Source organism: Hemibagrus wyckioides, linkage group LG07, assembly GCF_019097595.1.
Source record: "Hemibagrus wyckioides isolate EC202008001 linkage group LG07, SWU_Hwy_1.0, whole genome shotgun sequence".
NCBI classification, from domain to species: domain Eukaryota; kingdom Metazoa; phylum Chordata; class Actinopteri; order Siluriformes; family Bagridae; genus Hemibagrus; species Hemibagrus wyckioides.
Window position 1 is genome coordinate 22,502,293 of NC_080716.1, and position 15,286 is coordinate 22,517,578.

Here is a 15,286-nt window from a genome sequence, read left to right on the forward strand (position 1 = left end):
TTGTGTACTGTAAATACATTAGGGGAGGTATTGTCTAAGGCGACATATTTGCTAAATATTTTCAGTCATTTACTATGGCTTTTTAAACATAATTTCTATAAATTATTGGTCTTCGTTTTGTACTGAGAGGTAAATTTTCAGACGGTCCCTAAAACAGTCTAGGCGGATATCCGGCGAATTTCGAACCTACAACTAACTTTACCGCGCTTTCGAGAGGAGTGGGGAAAGAAGAGTGCAAAAAGAGAGGCGAAAAATAAAGGTGGGTATTTTATCGTTCAGTGAAATAATTTGGTGGTATTATATGTTACACGGTGAACCTTGTTAGCTACGTTGAATGAACAGAAAGAGCAATGTAAGGCCCAGTAAAGTTAAAATTCGGTAAACACGCCTGTAAACAAATTTTCAGTGTCCTTGCTTATGATTACTTACTCACCTTTTAAAATACCAGGTTTAACAGCTCATATGTGCTCGTAAATGTGTATAATGAACAATTTTTTCATGTAAATATTTAACAGGAGCATAAAATGGCAGAAGCTTCAACACCACCAAGAGAATGCAAAAGGAAACGTATGGATACACCCGATACTTGTAAGTAACACAGATCATACATGAAAATCACTCTGATATGTGATTAGTTCAATAGTCAATTAACTATATAGTGGATCTTTTCATAGTGTTAAAGAAAACCACAATAATCCAGCATGATGGTGCTTTGTGAAAGATAAAACATTTCAAATGGACAAATGGATTAAAAAAGTTCAAATACAGATTCTGTGCGTGTAGCTCAGTGCAGACATCATCAGACACACAGTACTCATAAAACATAAACGTGTTCCAAAGATTTTTACCTTAATCCCAGTTCATCTGTATAATGTGTAACTTGACGCATTTCCTAAACTTTCCTTCATAATCTGTGAAATCTAGTTTCTCATGACTCCAGCAGTCTCCTGTCTGAAGAGCAGCTGCTGTGTTCGATCTGTCTGGATGTGTTCACTGATCCAGTCACCACTCCATGTGGACACAACTTCTGTAAGAGCTGCCTTACACAGTGCTGGGAGAACAGTCAACACTGTCAATGTCCATTATGTAAAGAGAAATTCACCAAGAGACCTGAACTGAAGATTAATACAACACTGAGAGAGGTTGCAGATCACTTCAAGAAGAAAAGTGGTTCTGACAAACCTGAGGTTCTTTGTGATGGCTGCAATGGAGAGAAGCTGAAGGCCCTGAAATCCTGTCTGGATTGTGGACTGACTTTGTGTAAAACTCATTTAGAGCCACATAATCATGTTTCCAAGCTTAAGAAACACAAACTAATAAACCCCGTGGAGAATCTGGAGTACTACATATGCCAGAAACATGACAGACCTCTGGAGCTGTTCTGTAGAGATGATCAGATATGTGTGTGTGTCAGTTCTGCACTGAGACAGACCACAAGAATCACAACACTGTTCCTATAGAGGAGGAGAGCAGAGAGAGGAAGGTGAGAAAGATTGCTTAACATAAGCTATGGGCAATATTATAGATAATGCAAATTTATCCAGTAGTAGATCAGAAGTTAAACATCTGCATATTATCAGTTTAAATATGCATACTGTGATGAAGTTAATGTTAATCATTTTACCCTTCAGTGTACAATTACACAGTTGGATTGTACTCTTTCCCACATGAGTCTCTAAAATGTATACATGTAATCAAACAGATTTCATTTAAATTGTCCTTCTGGATATGTAAGAAAATTACAAGACATTTATATGAAACCATGGTAAATAAAAGGAAATTTGTTTTTCTGTATATTGTTTTCTCTGCCCTCAGACTCAGCTGGTGAAAACACAAACAGATGTGCAGCAGATGATTCAGGACCGACTGAAGAAGATAAAAGAAATCGAACACTCAGTAAAGCAAAGCAAAGTGTGTACAAACATGACATGAGATTATATCTGATACATTCATTTTTCCTTTTATTTTGTAGAAATTAACAAACTGCATTAAAACATTAGTTCTCTATTCAGTGTTATCTGATGAAAGTGAAAATGTTTTCCTCCTTTAGAGAAGCACAGAGAAAGAGAAAGCAGACAGTGTTGAAGTCTTCACTGCTCTGATTCACTTCATTGAGAGAAGTCAGGCTGAGCTGCTCGAGGTGATGGAGGAGAAGCAGAAAGCAGCAGAGAGGCAGGCTGAAGGACTCATTAAAGAGCTGGAGCAGGAAATCACTGTGCTAAAGAGGAGAGACACTGAGCTGGAGCAGCTCTCACACACTGAGGAGCATCTCCACCTCCTACAGGTCAGTGTTCCTCTCTCTGCTCACTGGCAATGCAGAACATCACAGAACAACACTCGCCATGCTGAGGGATTTCTCCTCTCTCCTGCTCTACTGTAGATTTACTCCTCCATGTGCAGCCCTCCACACACCAAGAATTGGACTGAGATCAGTATTAACACTGATCTGAGTGGGGACACTGTAAGGACAGCTCTGTCTCAGCTTCAGGAGACTGAAAAAGAAACTCACTAAAACACTCAATGACAAGTTAAAGGAAACAGGTGAGAAATTATTTTGTATTTGAGAAATAAGTCTCAAATAATGGACTGTTTTATATGGTTTTTGCTAAATCTAAATAAAAATACCAATAACTAATCTGAACTAATTTTTGTAATTAGTTTCCACAGAACTGAGGAGGATTCAGCAGTTTGCAGGTACAGTGAGGTTTCTGATTTCCTCTCATATTAAAATGTACATATCAACATTACACCACTGCATCATCAGACTGTAGATCTCTCCAGATAAAAGGAAGCCTTTAAACCTTTTTCTACTTGAAGATCATTTTCATACATTTCACTAATAAAATAAGTAAACTTATATTTGGACACAGATTAACTATTTTTAAGTGTATGATAAAAGATTGATTTCTGATTTGCCTGTTACTTAACTGACTACGTTCTCCAGTTATTCTAATTTCGTCTTAAATGTACATATGGCATGCGGCATTTTGTTTATTTATGAAAAATTTAATTAATAGATAGTATTAATTATATATCATGTGAATTAATTTGCTCTTCATTTATTTTTTAATAAAACAAAACACTATTCCTTCAATAGCTTCTAGGTCATGTGACCCAAAACTAGTACTAAAATGATCTAATTGAAAACCCCCACAAGGTACACCTCTTTGTATCCCAAAAATGTCGTCTTTTATTTTTATTTAAAAAAAAAAAACGCTTTCTTCAATAGGTTCAACATCATGTGACCCTTTAACCCCAAACTAGTACTAAAATGATCTACTTGGACACCTCCACAAGGTATACCTCTTATCCCAAAAAATGTCTTTATTGATTTTTATTCATTTGTTTATTTTCTTCATTTGTTTAAATCCTGTCTTATTTAAATAAACATGTAATTTTTTTTTATCATGATTACACACCATTTTTTATTTTTATTACACAGTAGTCTTTGAAGCTGCAAAGTGTCCAGTCCCACACACTGTGCATGCATCCATCTATCACATGCATCACACTGGACCTGTTGAGAATTTGATATTTCATATATATATATATATATATAATATATAAAATACACTATATTGCCAAAAGTATTCGTTCACCCATCCAAATAATCAGAATCAGGTGTTCCAATCACTTCCATGGCCACAGGTGAATAACATCAAGCACCTAGGCATGCAGACTGTTTTTACAAACATTTGTGAAAGAATGGGTCGCTCTCAGGAGCTCAGTGAATTCCAGCGTGGAACTGTGATAGGATGCCACCTGTGCAACAAATCCAGTCGTGAAATTTCCTCGCTCCTAAATATTCCACAGTCAACTGTCAGCTGTATTATAAGAACATGGAAGTGTTTGGGAACGACAGCAACTCAGCCACGAAGTGGTAGGCCACGTAAACTGACGGAGCGGGGTCAGCGGATGCTGAGGCACATAGTGCGAAGAGGTCGCCAACTTTCTGCAGAGTCAATCTCTACAGACCTCCAAACTTCATGTGGCCTTCAGATTAGCTCAAGAACAGTGCGCAGAGAGCTTCATGGAATGGGTTTCCATGGCCGAGCAGCTGCATCCAAGCCATACATCACCAAGTGCAATGCAAAGCGTCGGATGCAGTGGTGTAAAGCACGCCGCCACTGGACTCTAGAGCAGTGGAGACGCGTTCTCTGGAGTGACGAATCGCGCTTCTCCATCTGGCAATCTGATGGACGAGTCTGGGTTTGGCGGTTACCAGGAGAACGGTACTTGTCTGACTGCATTGTACCAAGTGTAATGTTTGGTGGAGGGGGGATTATGGTGTGGGGTTGTTTTTCAGGAGCTGGGCTTGGCCCCTTAGTTCCAGTGAAAGGAACTCTGAATGCTTCAGCATACCAAGACATTTTGGACAATTCCATGCTCCCAACTTTGTGGGAACAGTTTGGAGCTGGCCCCTTCCTCTTCCAACATGACTGTGCACCAGTGCACAAAGCAAGGTCCATAAAGACATGGATGACAGAGTCTGGTGTGGAGGAACTTGACTGGCCTGCACAGAGTCCTGACCTCAACCCGATAGAACACCTTTGGAATGAATTAGAGCGGAGACTGAGAGCCAGGCCTTCTCGTCCAACATCAGTGTGTGACCTCACAAATGCGCTTCTGGAAGAATGGTCAAAAATTCCCATAAACACACTCCTAAACCTTGTGGACAGCCTTCCCAGAAGAGTTGAAGCTGTTATAGCTGCAAAGGGTGGACCGACGTCATATTGAACCCTATGGATTAGGAATGGGATGTCACTTAAGTTCATATGCGAGTCAAGGCAGGTGAGCAAATACTTTTGGCAATATAGTGTATATGTATGTGTAATATATATACGCACAGTATCTCTGAGTACACCCCTCACATTTTTGTAAATCTTTTCATGTGACAACACTGAAGAAATGACACTCTTCAAAGTAGTGAGTGTACAGCCTGTATAACAGTGTAAATTTACTGTCCCCTCAAAGTAACTCAACACACAGCCATTAATGTTTAAACCGTTGGCAATAAAAGTGACTACACCCCTAAGTTGAAATGTCCAAATTGGGCCCAGTTAGCCATTTACCCTCCCCGGTGTCATGTTACTCGTTAGTGTTACAAGGTCTCAGGTGTGAATGGGGAGCAGGTGTGTTAAATTTGGTGATATCGCTCTCACACTCTCTCATACTGGTCACTGGAAGTTCAACATGGCACCTCATGGCAAAGAACTCTGAGGATCTGAAAAAAAGAATTGTTGCGCCACATAAAGATGGCCTAGGCTATAAGAAGATTGCCAAGACCTTGAAACTGAGCTGCAGCACGGTGGGCAAGACCATACCGTGGTTTTACAGGACAGGTTCCACTCAGGACAGGCCTTGCCATGGTCCACCAAAGAAGTTAAGTGCACATGCTCAGCATCATATCCAGAGGTTGTCTTTGGGAAATAGACGTACGAGTGCTGCCAGCATTGCTGCAGAGGTTGAAGGGGTGGGGGGTCAGCCTGTCAGTGCTCAGACCATACGTCGCACACTGCATCAAATTAGATTTGGACATGTCCACTTAGGGGTGTACTCACTTTTGTGAGATACTGTATATGTGTGTGTTTTATATATATCTTAATAAAAAACAGTGCGTAATCGTGATTAAAAAATGACATGTTTATTTAAATAAGGAAGAAAATAAACAAATGAATAAAAATCAATCAAGACGTTTTTGGCATAAGAAGAGGTGTACTTTGTGGAGGTGTCCAAGTAGATCATTTTAGTACTAGTTTGGGGTTAAAGGGTCATATGACGTTGAAGGTATTGAAGAAATAGTGTTTTTTAAATAAAAATTAAAATAAAAATCACAGAAGACATTTTTGGGATAAGAAGAGGTGTACCTTGTGGAGGTGTCGAAGTAGATTATTTTAGTCCTAGTTTTGGGTCACAGGGTCACATGACCTAGAAGCTATTGAAGGAATAGTGTGTTTTGTTTTTTTTAATTAAAAAATAAATTAATAATAAAAAAATCACATGATACATCATTAATACTATCCATTAATTCAATTTTTCTTTACAAATAAACAAAAGCTGTTTGCAATAACTGGAGAACGTAGTCAGTTAATTAACAAGTACCACATTTCAGTCATACAGAAATTTGTCGACAGTCCCTAAACTACTGCTTTGTCTGAATATCAAACTAACTTCACCACGGTACATTTATGATGGTGGTTGCAAAGACGCCAACGTGTATGTGTAACAGTCAGTTGAAACTGCGCCTAATTTTCCAGAGAAAAAATACGTCATTAGATTCTGATTATGTTGTGATCGTGAGAAAACAACTTTTGTTATCTTGAGATCACGAGAAAATTAAGTCGTGATCACGAGAAAACAAAAGCAAAAATATCACATGGCCTCTCTCGGCTTCCGTAGGTAAGCGCCCTGGAGAGGATTTTTTTTTAACAGTTAAAGCTCTGTCTCGGCTGCATGCCACATTTTGAAGAACCATTGGCTGTTGCACTGTCATTCTTATGTAGTGTGATTGTTCTGCACACATTTCCCACAGAAGATGCAGTGCAGTGGTTCCAGTCCGGTAGAAAGCTGAAGTAAATGTTCGGTCATTTCTGCCCTTCTGGACAGATGATTTGTTTTGTTTTTAGAAAGTATAGGCTGTGTGTACTTTATCTTTTGAAAATGTTGTTTGCTGAACATCGAGTGTTCAAGCGCCATTTCGAGACAAAGCACAGGTTTCAAAGATCAGGCAGAATCTATCAAACATGCCATATCTGGTTATGGGAAGCAAACAATTACACACAAAGTATTTGCCGCTGCTAAAAATCATGTGACAAGTGAGGTATAATGTTGTTCACACTGATGGTGAATATATTAAAGAAGCATTTACTCTGTAGCTCAGAATTTCTGTTTGAAGGCTTACCAAACAGAGACAATAAAATCCAGAATAAAAGAATGACAAACCACAACTGTTTTGGACATGTTTGACACATGGAGTGCTTTTGTTGGCAAATATTCTGAAGCGATGTTGCCACTGCTTTCCTCTATTTCAAGCATGTAAGGGTGACTACATACACAGATCTGGCATAACATTATGACCACCTGCCTAGTATTGTGTTGGTCCCCCTTTTGCTGCCAAAACGGTCCTGACTCATCGAGCCATGGACTCTACTAGAGCCCTGAAGGTGTGCTGTGGTATCTGGCACCAAGATGTTATCAGCAGATCCATTAGGTCCTCTACGTTGTGATGTTGGGCCTTCAAAGGCCACACCTCGCAACTTACAGGACTTGAAGGATACTTTTGATAGATACTAACCACTGCAGACCGGGAACACCCCACAAAAGCTGCAGTTTTGGAGATGCTCTGATCCGGTCATGTAGATTTGATCTTTTTTGATCTCATGTAGATTTGATCCCAGTCAAGGGCCAAACAATTTGGCCCTTGTCAAACTCGCTCAAATCCTTACGCTTGTCCACTTTTCCTGCATCTAACACCAACTTTAAGGACAAAATCACTTCACATGCTGCCTAATATATCCCACCTACTAACAGGAGCCATGATGAGGAGATAGTCAGTGTTATTCACTTCACTTGTCACTGCTTATAATGTAATGCCTGATCGGTGTATAAGCCCCAGATAATGGAGCTCAATAAAGACAAGCAGGGTCAGGGATCACACTGACTGGTATGCATCTGTTTATTTGTGTAGTACACCTAGGTTTGCATTAGTAATCGATTACATAAATACGTCGTCGTGCATGGAGTGCATCAATGAGTCGTGATGTACGTGTGGTGAGAACGATGCTGTATCCCCAAAAGCCCAAACCCGATCATCAAAAGTTTTTAAACAGAGACTTGAAGAGTGAAATGAAGATCTTAAAAGAAAGCATCCTGTAACTCTCTGAACTCAAAAATGTCGAGACAGAAATGTAAGTATTTGAACTAAGTTTTGTCTGAATGTTGCTTGGTGTCAGTAGTGCTGATTTAAACTGAAGACTCAGAGCCTATGCTAACAGCTAGTCTGGCAATTCCAGTTTTTAGAGCATTTACAAGAAGTTGGTTTATGCGCATGTAGCCTTATAAAACTATTCCATTAGTTTACATTGCCACTGAACTGTACATCAGTGTAAGCTTCTGCAGATAAATATTGCATATAAATATATAAAGTGTATTTACAGTTATCAGAACTTGCCACTGAAGTAAATTATACTGAAGTTTAAATCATAAATGTAAATCTATAATCACAAATTGAAGTAGCTTGGATAAAGGATAAATTAAACACATGGCAGATCTTTTTAACTTGGAAGCTGCTGGGGATTCAACAGTGTTAGGAATAAAGCTACGATGCCAAAGTAAAAGCGCTGAATGAATCTATCCTGCTGCATGAAGATGCAGGACGAGTGTGCTGTAGACATTTATTATTAGTGCAGCTGATGTTTCCTAGTAAAATACTGTTTAATATTTCCCATTGCACATGTATATGAATGCCATAAAAATACTATTATTTAATCGCATCGTCCAATACAATTTCAGGTCTCTGTTATTAAAATTAATATCACCTTCAATATCAAAGATGTTCCCTTTTTTTTTTTTTGAAAAGAGTCTTTTTCAGTCTTGCTGAGGTCATCAGGGTATGTGAAAGGGGATTTATTAGAAACAATTTACTGATAAATAACAGAATCCATGTGAATGAATAAAATCTGACAATAATAACTGATAAGTCTAGTCAGCAAACCTGTTGTGTTAAATCGATTAACTCAACAATTAGCATGCTGCTTATGTGAATTTAAAATGATTTACTGCAAAATATGACAATTTCCATCAAAATATTGACATTTATTAAAACGTTCACACAAAAATAGCTTATTCAGATGATTTGGTGTATGGTAAGCTTTGTAAATAATTGTTACTAATAATGTAACAGGGGTAGCTCTTCACCACCTTAATTTTGTCAGCATAGCTCTCAGAGGAAACAAGTTTGGAGATTCCTGATCTACAGTAATTACTAGCAGAATGTAGTAAACAGTACCTTTCCTAAATAGGCTTACACTGGAATAATCTTAACTTTTGTGATAGTGTTGTTCTCTTCATTAATCTAGCCATGGGATCACAGTCCAGTGACTTCTGAGCCGGTCCCAAGCCCGGATAAATAGAGAGAGGATTGCGCCAGGAAGGGCATCCGGCGTAAAACATTGCCAAATTTAACCATGCGAATCGTCAGTACTCTAAATTTCATACCGGATCGGTCGAGGCCCGGGTTAACAACGACCGCCGTCGGTACCGTTGACCTACAGGGTGCTGGTTGAAATTGGGCTACTGTTGGTCGAAGAAGTAGAGGAGGAAGGAGAGTGCATAAACAGAGAGAGAAGAGGAAAGGTTAGAGTTTAAGACTGAGAATAGGAACTCTGAATGTTGGTACTATGACAGGGAAAGGTACAGAGCTGGCTGATATGATGGCGAGAAGGAAAGTGGATATACTGTGTGTACAGGGGACCAGGTGGAAGGGTAGCAAGGCTCGTAGTATAGGAGCAGGATTCAAGTTGTTTTATTATGGTGTGGATAGTAAGAGAAATGGGGTAGGTGTGGTCCTGAAGGAGGAGTTTGTGAGGAATGTTCTGGAGTTGAAGAGATTGTTGGACAGGGTAGGAGGTTGAAGGGGTGATGTTGAATGTTGTTAGTGGTTATGCCCCACAGGTAGGTTGTGAGTTACAGGAGAAAGAGAGATTCTGGAGTGAATTAGATGAGGTGATAGAGAGTATTCCCATGGTTGAGTGAGTGATGATAGGATCAGATTTTAATGGACATGTTGGTGAGGGGAACACAGGTGATGAGGAGGTGATGGGCAAGTTTGGAGTTAAGGAAAGGAACCTTGAAGGACAGATGGTAGTGGACTTTGCTAAAAGGATGGACATGGCTGTGGTTAACACTTATTTTCAGAAGCGGGAGGAGCATAGAGTGACTTACAAGAGTGGAGGTAGGAGCACACAGGTAGACTACATCCTATGTAGAAGAGGCAATCTGAAAGAGATTAGTGACTGTAAAGTGGTAGTGGGAGAGAGTGTAGCCAGACAGCATAGGATGGTGGTGTGTAGGATGAATTTGATGGTCTGTAAGCAGAGGTCAAAGATAGAGATAGAGAAGAAAACCAAGTGGTGGAAGCTGAAAAAGGAGGAATGTTGTGAGGAATTTAGACAGAAGTTGAGGCAGGCTCTGGGTGGTCAGGTAGTGCTGCCAGATGACTGGGAAACTACAGCAGAAGTGATCAGGAAGAAAGGTGCTGGGTGTGCCATCTGGAAGGAGGAAAGAAGATAAGGAGACTTGGTGGTGGAATGAGGAAGTTCAGGATAGTATTCAAAGGAAGAGGTTAGCCAAGAAGAAGTGGGACAGGGACAGGACTGAAGAGAATAGACAGGAATACAAGGAGTTACAGCACAGAGTGAAGAGGGAGTTATCTAAGGCCAAGCAGAAGGCATATGATGAGTTGTACACTAGGTTAGACACTAGAGAAGGAGAGAAGGACTTGTACAGGTTAGCTAGGCAGAGGGATCGAGATGGGAAGGATGTGCGGCAAGTTAGAGTTATTAAGGATAGAGATGGAAAGGTGCTCACAAGTGAGGAGAGTGTACGGAGGAGATGGAAGTAGTACTTTGAAGAGCTGATGAATGAGGAAAATGAGAGGGAAGAAAGAGTAGAAGAGGTGAACTCTGTGGAACAGAAAGTAGATAAGATTAGGAAGGATGAAGTCAGGAAGGCTTTGAAGAGGATGAAAAGTGGAAAGGCAGTTGGTCCTGACGACATCCCGGTGGAGGTCTGGAAGTGTCTAGGAGAGGCGGCAGTGGAATTTTTAACTAGTCTGTTTAACAGGGTTTTAGAGAGTGAGAAGATGCCTGAGGAATGGAGAAGTGTATTAGTGCCGATCTTTAAGAATAAGGGTGATGTGCAGAGTTGCAGCAACTATAGGGGGATAAAGTTGATGATACAATGAAGCTATGGGAAAGAGTAGTGGAAGCTAGGTTAAGGAAGGTAGTGGAAATTTGTGAGCAGCAGTATGGCTTCATGCCCAGAAGAGAGAGTTGCACTGTGTGTTTGTAGACTTGGAGAAAGCGTATGACAGGGTGCCAAGAGAAGAGCTGTGGTACTGTATGAGGAAGTCAGGAGTAGTAGAGAAGTATGTCAGAGTGGTGCAGGACATGTATGAGAGGAGCAGGACAGTGGTGAGGTGTGCTATAGGTCAGACAGAGGAGTTCAAAGTGGAGGTGGGACTGCATTCCTGTTTGCTATGGTGATGGACCAGTTGTCAGAGGAGGTCAGACAGGAGTCTCCTTGGACAATGATGTTTGCAGATGACATTGTGATCTAGTGAGAGCAGGGAGCAGGTGGAGGAAAACCTGGAGAGGTGGAGGTTTGCGCTGGAGAGAAGAGGAATGAAAGTCAGTCGTAGTAAGACTGAGTACATGTATGTGAATGACAGGGAGGGAAGTCGAACAGTAAGATTACAGGGTGAAGAAGGTACAGGAGTTTAAGTACTTGGGGTTAACAGTCCAGAGTAATGGAGAGTGTGGGAAAGAGGTAAAGAAGCGAGTGCAGGCAGGTTGGAATGGGTGGAGAAAGGTGTCGGGAGTTCTGTGTGATGGAAAAATTTCAGCGAGAATCAAGGGGAAGGTGTACAGGACAGTGGTGAGACTGGCCATGCTGTATGGTTTAGAGACAGTGTCACTGAGACAGAGACAGGAGTCAGAGCTGGAGGTAGCAGAGCTGATGATGAGGTTCTCTTTGGGAGTTACAAGGTTGGACAGGATTAGGAACGAGGACATCAGAGGGACAGCTCATGTTGGACGTTTGGGGGACAAAGTTAGAGAGGCCAGGTTAAGATGGTTTGGACATGTCCAGAGGAGGGAGAGTGACTGTATTGGTAGGAGAGTGTTGGACATGGAGCTGCCAGGCAGGAGGAAAAGAGGAAGGACAAAGAGGAGGTATATGGATGTAATAAATGAGGATATGAAGCTAGTGGGTGCAAGTGTTGAGGATGCAGAAGATAGGGATAGGTGGAGAGAGATGATTTGCTGTGGTGACCCCTGAAGGGTAAAGCCAAAAGAAGTGTTGTTCTATTCATTAATAGATTTCATGGTAAAATTTCTGACAGAAATGCAGCTGCTGTATATAATAATTATATATAATTCATAGATTTCCTAAAATTCATGCATTCTAACATGATTGTCAAAGGATATGAGGCTGCTTTCTATTGTGGAGGGTCAGAGCTTCATGACATAATTAACACATTTCACACACTTACATACTTCCCTCCAGGATATTGTTTATGTTCGAACATTTTTATTTCTTAAATAAATAAATATATGAATAAAAAGTACACTTAAATAAAAGGTTAAAACATTTATGGTGTAAGTTATGTTATTCTTTATTGGAGTTCACAAAAAAATCGATTAGCCAGAAAATAATCAATGGACCAATTGAAAAAAAATCAGTTAGACTAATCAATTCATAGAAAAAAAAAATCGACAGATGAATCAGTTAGAAAATAATCATTAGTTGCAGCTTTAATTTGCATTTCTCTGATGTGGACGTTTTCATGATGATGGCAGCATTTTTATATAGTCCTGTATTTGTTTTTGATATTCTTCAGAATCCCTTCTTTACATTTGCTCTCAATATAATACTTTTAATTTACTGAAATCAGTGTTTTGAAATGCAAGTCATTTTTGATTCCATGGGGGGTAAATTAGAAAAAAAACTATGCAAATGTATTACTGATGATCAAGATGAGTGGGAGTTTGGTGGTCTTCATTAATGATTACAATGTCCTAATTATGAAGGGAAAAAAAGACATGTTGTAAGCATGTTACTGTGCATGTTGCAGCATAAATGAGTAAACTGACAGATTTCTCAGAAAAACATCAATCTCACTTTTAAATTAATCCTTTCTATGGGATCCTATACAATGAGATATTTATGCAAATCTGGTTTATTGGTTTTAAGTGAGATTATTCATTACCAAAGGCAAAATTGGAACTATTCTAACAAAATAATTTAAGATCATGGTGGGAAAAATGAGTAAACAGCAATGAATGTGTTCGGAGAAAACATAATATAAAATTGTAATGAACAGGAATTCACCAGCGGATGAGTCTAATCAATCATCACACAGGTGACCACAGGATAAGTGACAATTAAGAGGTATTTTAGAGAGAATATCCACTCCCATACAGTGCCACCAAAATGACACCAAATGCTCAGATGGTTTATTTTTTATTTCTGACTCTCATTTAAGTTGTTTCTGAAGGAGGCCATAAAATTATTAAATTTAAGCTTGTTGTAGGGTGTAATCATTTTTGCACCTCACGTGAATTAAATTTATTTTTCTTATCCTAAAGATGTCAGTTGGCCACGCTTTAATGCTAATAAAAATAAATGTTTAATAAAACTGGTTGGTTTCATATTCACTGAGAAATGGATTGAAATCTTCCTTTTCAAAGGGGGTGTACTCATTTATGCTGAGCATTGCATGTGGCTGGAATAAAGGTTTAGGATTGTTGAAAATGATTTTCATATGGTGTCATAGTTAAACTTATTGTTGATATGATGCACTTATTAACAAGAACATTTCAAACTGCATTTCATGTCAAAAAGGATCAAGTTTGTCCACAAATGCTTTTCTCTAATGTTCTGTGACTTTCTTTGTAATTCCTGAAAAACAAAAATTACAAACACAAATATATCACTAAGAATGAAAACATTTTATTTTTCTAATTATTGACTGACTCCTACCATAAGCTGTACAAGTTTTTAAGCAATATTTTCAAAAATATTTCATTATTAATTCTTCTACAAATCCTCTTATAAATCCTGATGAATATGATTCACTGGATGATAAAATTTTTACCTGCATACTCATATCACACACTGTGTGTTTCTCTCAGTGGATGTGACTCTGGATCCTGATACAGCTCATCAATATCTCATCCTGCTGATGGAAAACAAGTGACACATGGAGAGACACGACAGAATCTCCCTGATACACCACAGAGGCTTAACGGTCTCTGTGTTGTGGGAAAGCAGAGTTTCTCCTCAGGGAGATTTTATTATGAGGTGCAGGTCAGAGGGAAAACTGAGTGGGATGTTGGAGTGGTCAAAGAGTCCATTAACAGGAAGGGGAAGATTACACTGAATCCTCAGAATGGATTCTGGGTTGTGAGACTGAAGAATGAGAATCAGTTCTGGGCTTGTGATGATACCCCTGTCCCCTTCACACTGAGAGAGAAGGTGGAGGTGGTGGGGGTGTTTGTGGATTATGAGGAGGGTCTGGTCTCCTTTTATGATGTGAAGTCCAGATCTCATATCTACTCTTTCACTGGTCAGTCTTTCACTGAGAAACTCTATCCCTACTTCAGTCCTGGATTAAATGGAGGTAAAAATTCAGCACCACTGATCATCTGTCCTGTATTTAACACTAAATTATTTTAGACTCACCTAAATTGGTAAGTTTAAAAAGGGATTTTAAAACCTTGTTCTGTAGAATATTTAAAAAAACAACAGAACAACAATGTAATATAAAATAATCAAAAATGTTTAAATAGCAAAAAAAAAAAACTGAATTTTCCTTTTTAAAGATGAAATCCTAAGTTGATAAAAAAAATTGATAAAAATTGTGTATCATTACATACAGATATCTCATTAAATCTATACATAACTTTTTATACTCAATTTAAATTTTGATTAATGAATAATATCAAAATCAATATGCAAAATCAAATTTATTGTCGATCATAGAGTCTGTGATTACATTTTTTCATTTTTTTTTTTTTTTTTTTTTTACAATTGCAAGTTTAATCCAACTTTTATTACCCTATTATTAAACTCACTTTGGGCTTCCAAAACTTTGTCATTAAAAGATTTAATTAGTTACAGAGATAAAGAGCATTGCTCATTTTGATATAACACTTTTAGGTCTATCTTTATCTCAGTTATTTTAGGTGTTGGGATGAAAAAGTGTACACACCCTGACAAAAGTCTTGTCGCCTATCCAAGTTGTAGGAACAACAAATAACTTGACTTCTAGTTGATCATTTGGAATCAGAAGTGGCTTATATGAAAGGCAAAGGCCTCTAGATTACGCTTATTTTACCAAAATATAATTATTTTTAATTATTTTTAATTATTTAATTAGGACAGAAAGGTCAGACTTTGCTTAGACAAAAGTCTTGTCACTTAACAGAAATAATGTACAGTACAGAACATAAAGTCATGGTGCAGTGGAAAAAGAATTAATATTGTGTATGACTCCCATGAGCTT

At 38.8% G+C, this 15,286-nt stretch overlaps 1 pseudogene; it reads left to right on the top strand.

Annotated features, from left to right (window-relative positions):
• Positions 1–59: 59 nt before the first annotated feature.
• LOC131355743 (E3 ubiquitin-protein ligase TRIM39-like) lies at positions 60–14,755 on the top strand (annotated as a pseudogene).
• Positions 14,756–15,286: the final 531 nt, after the last annotated feature.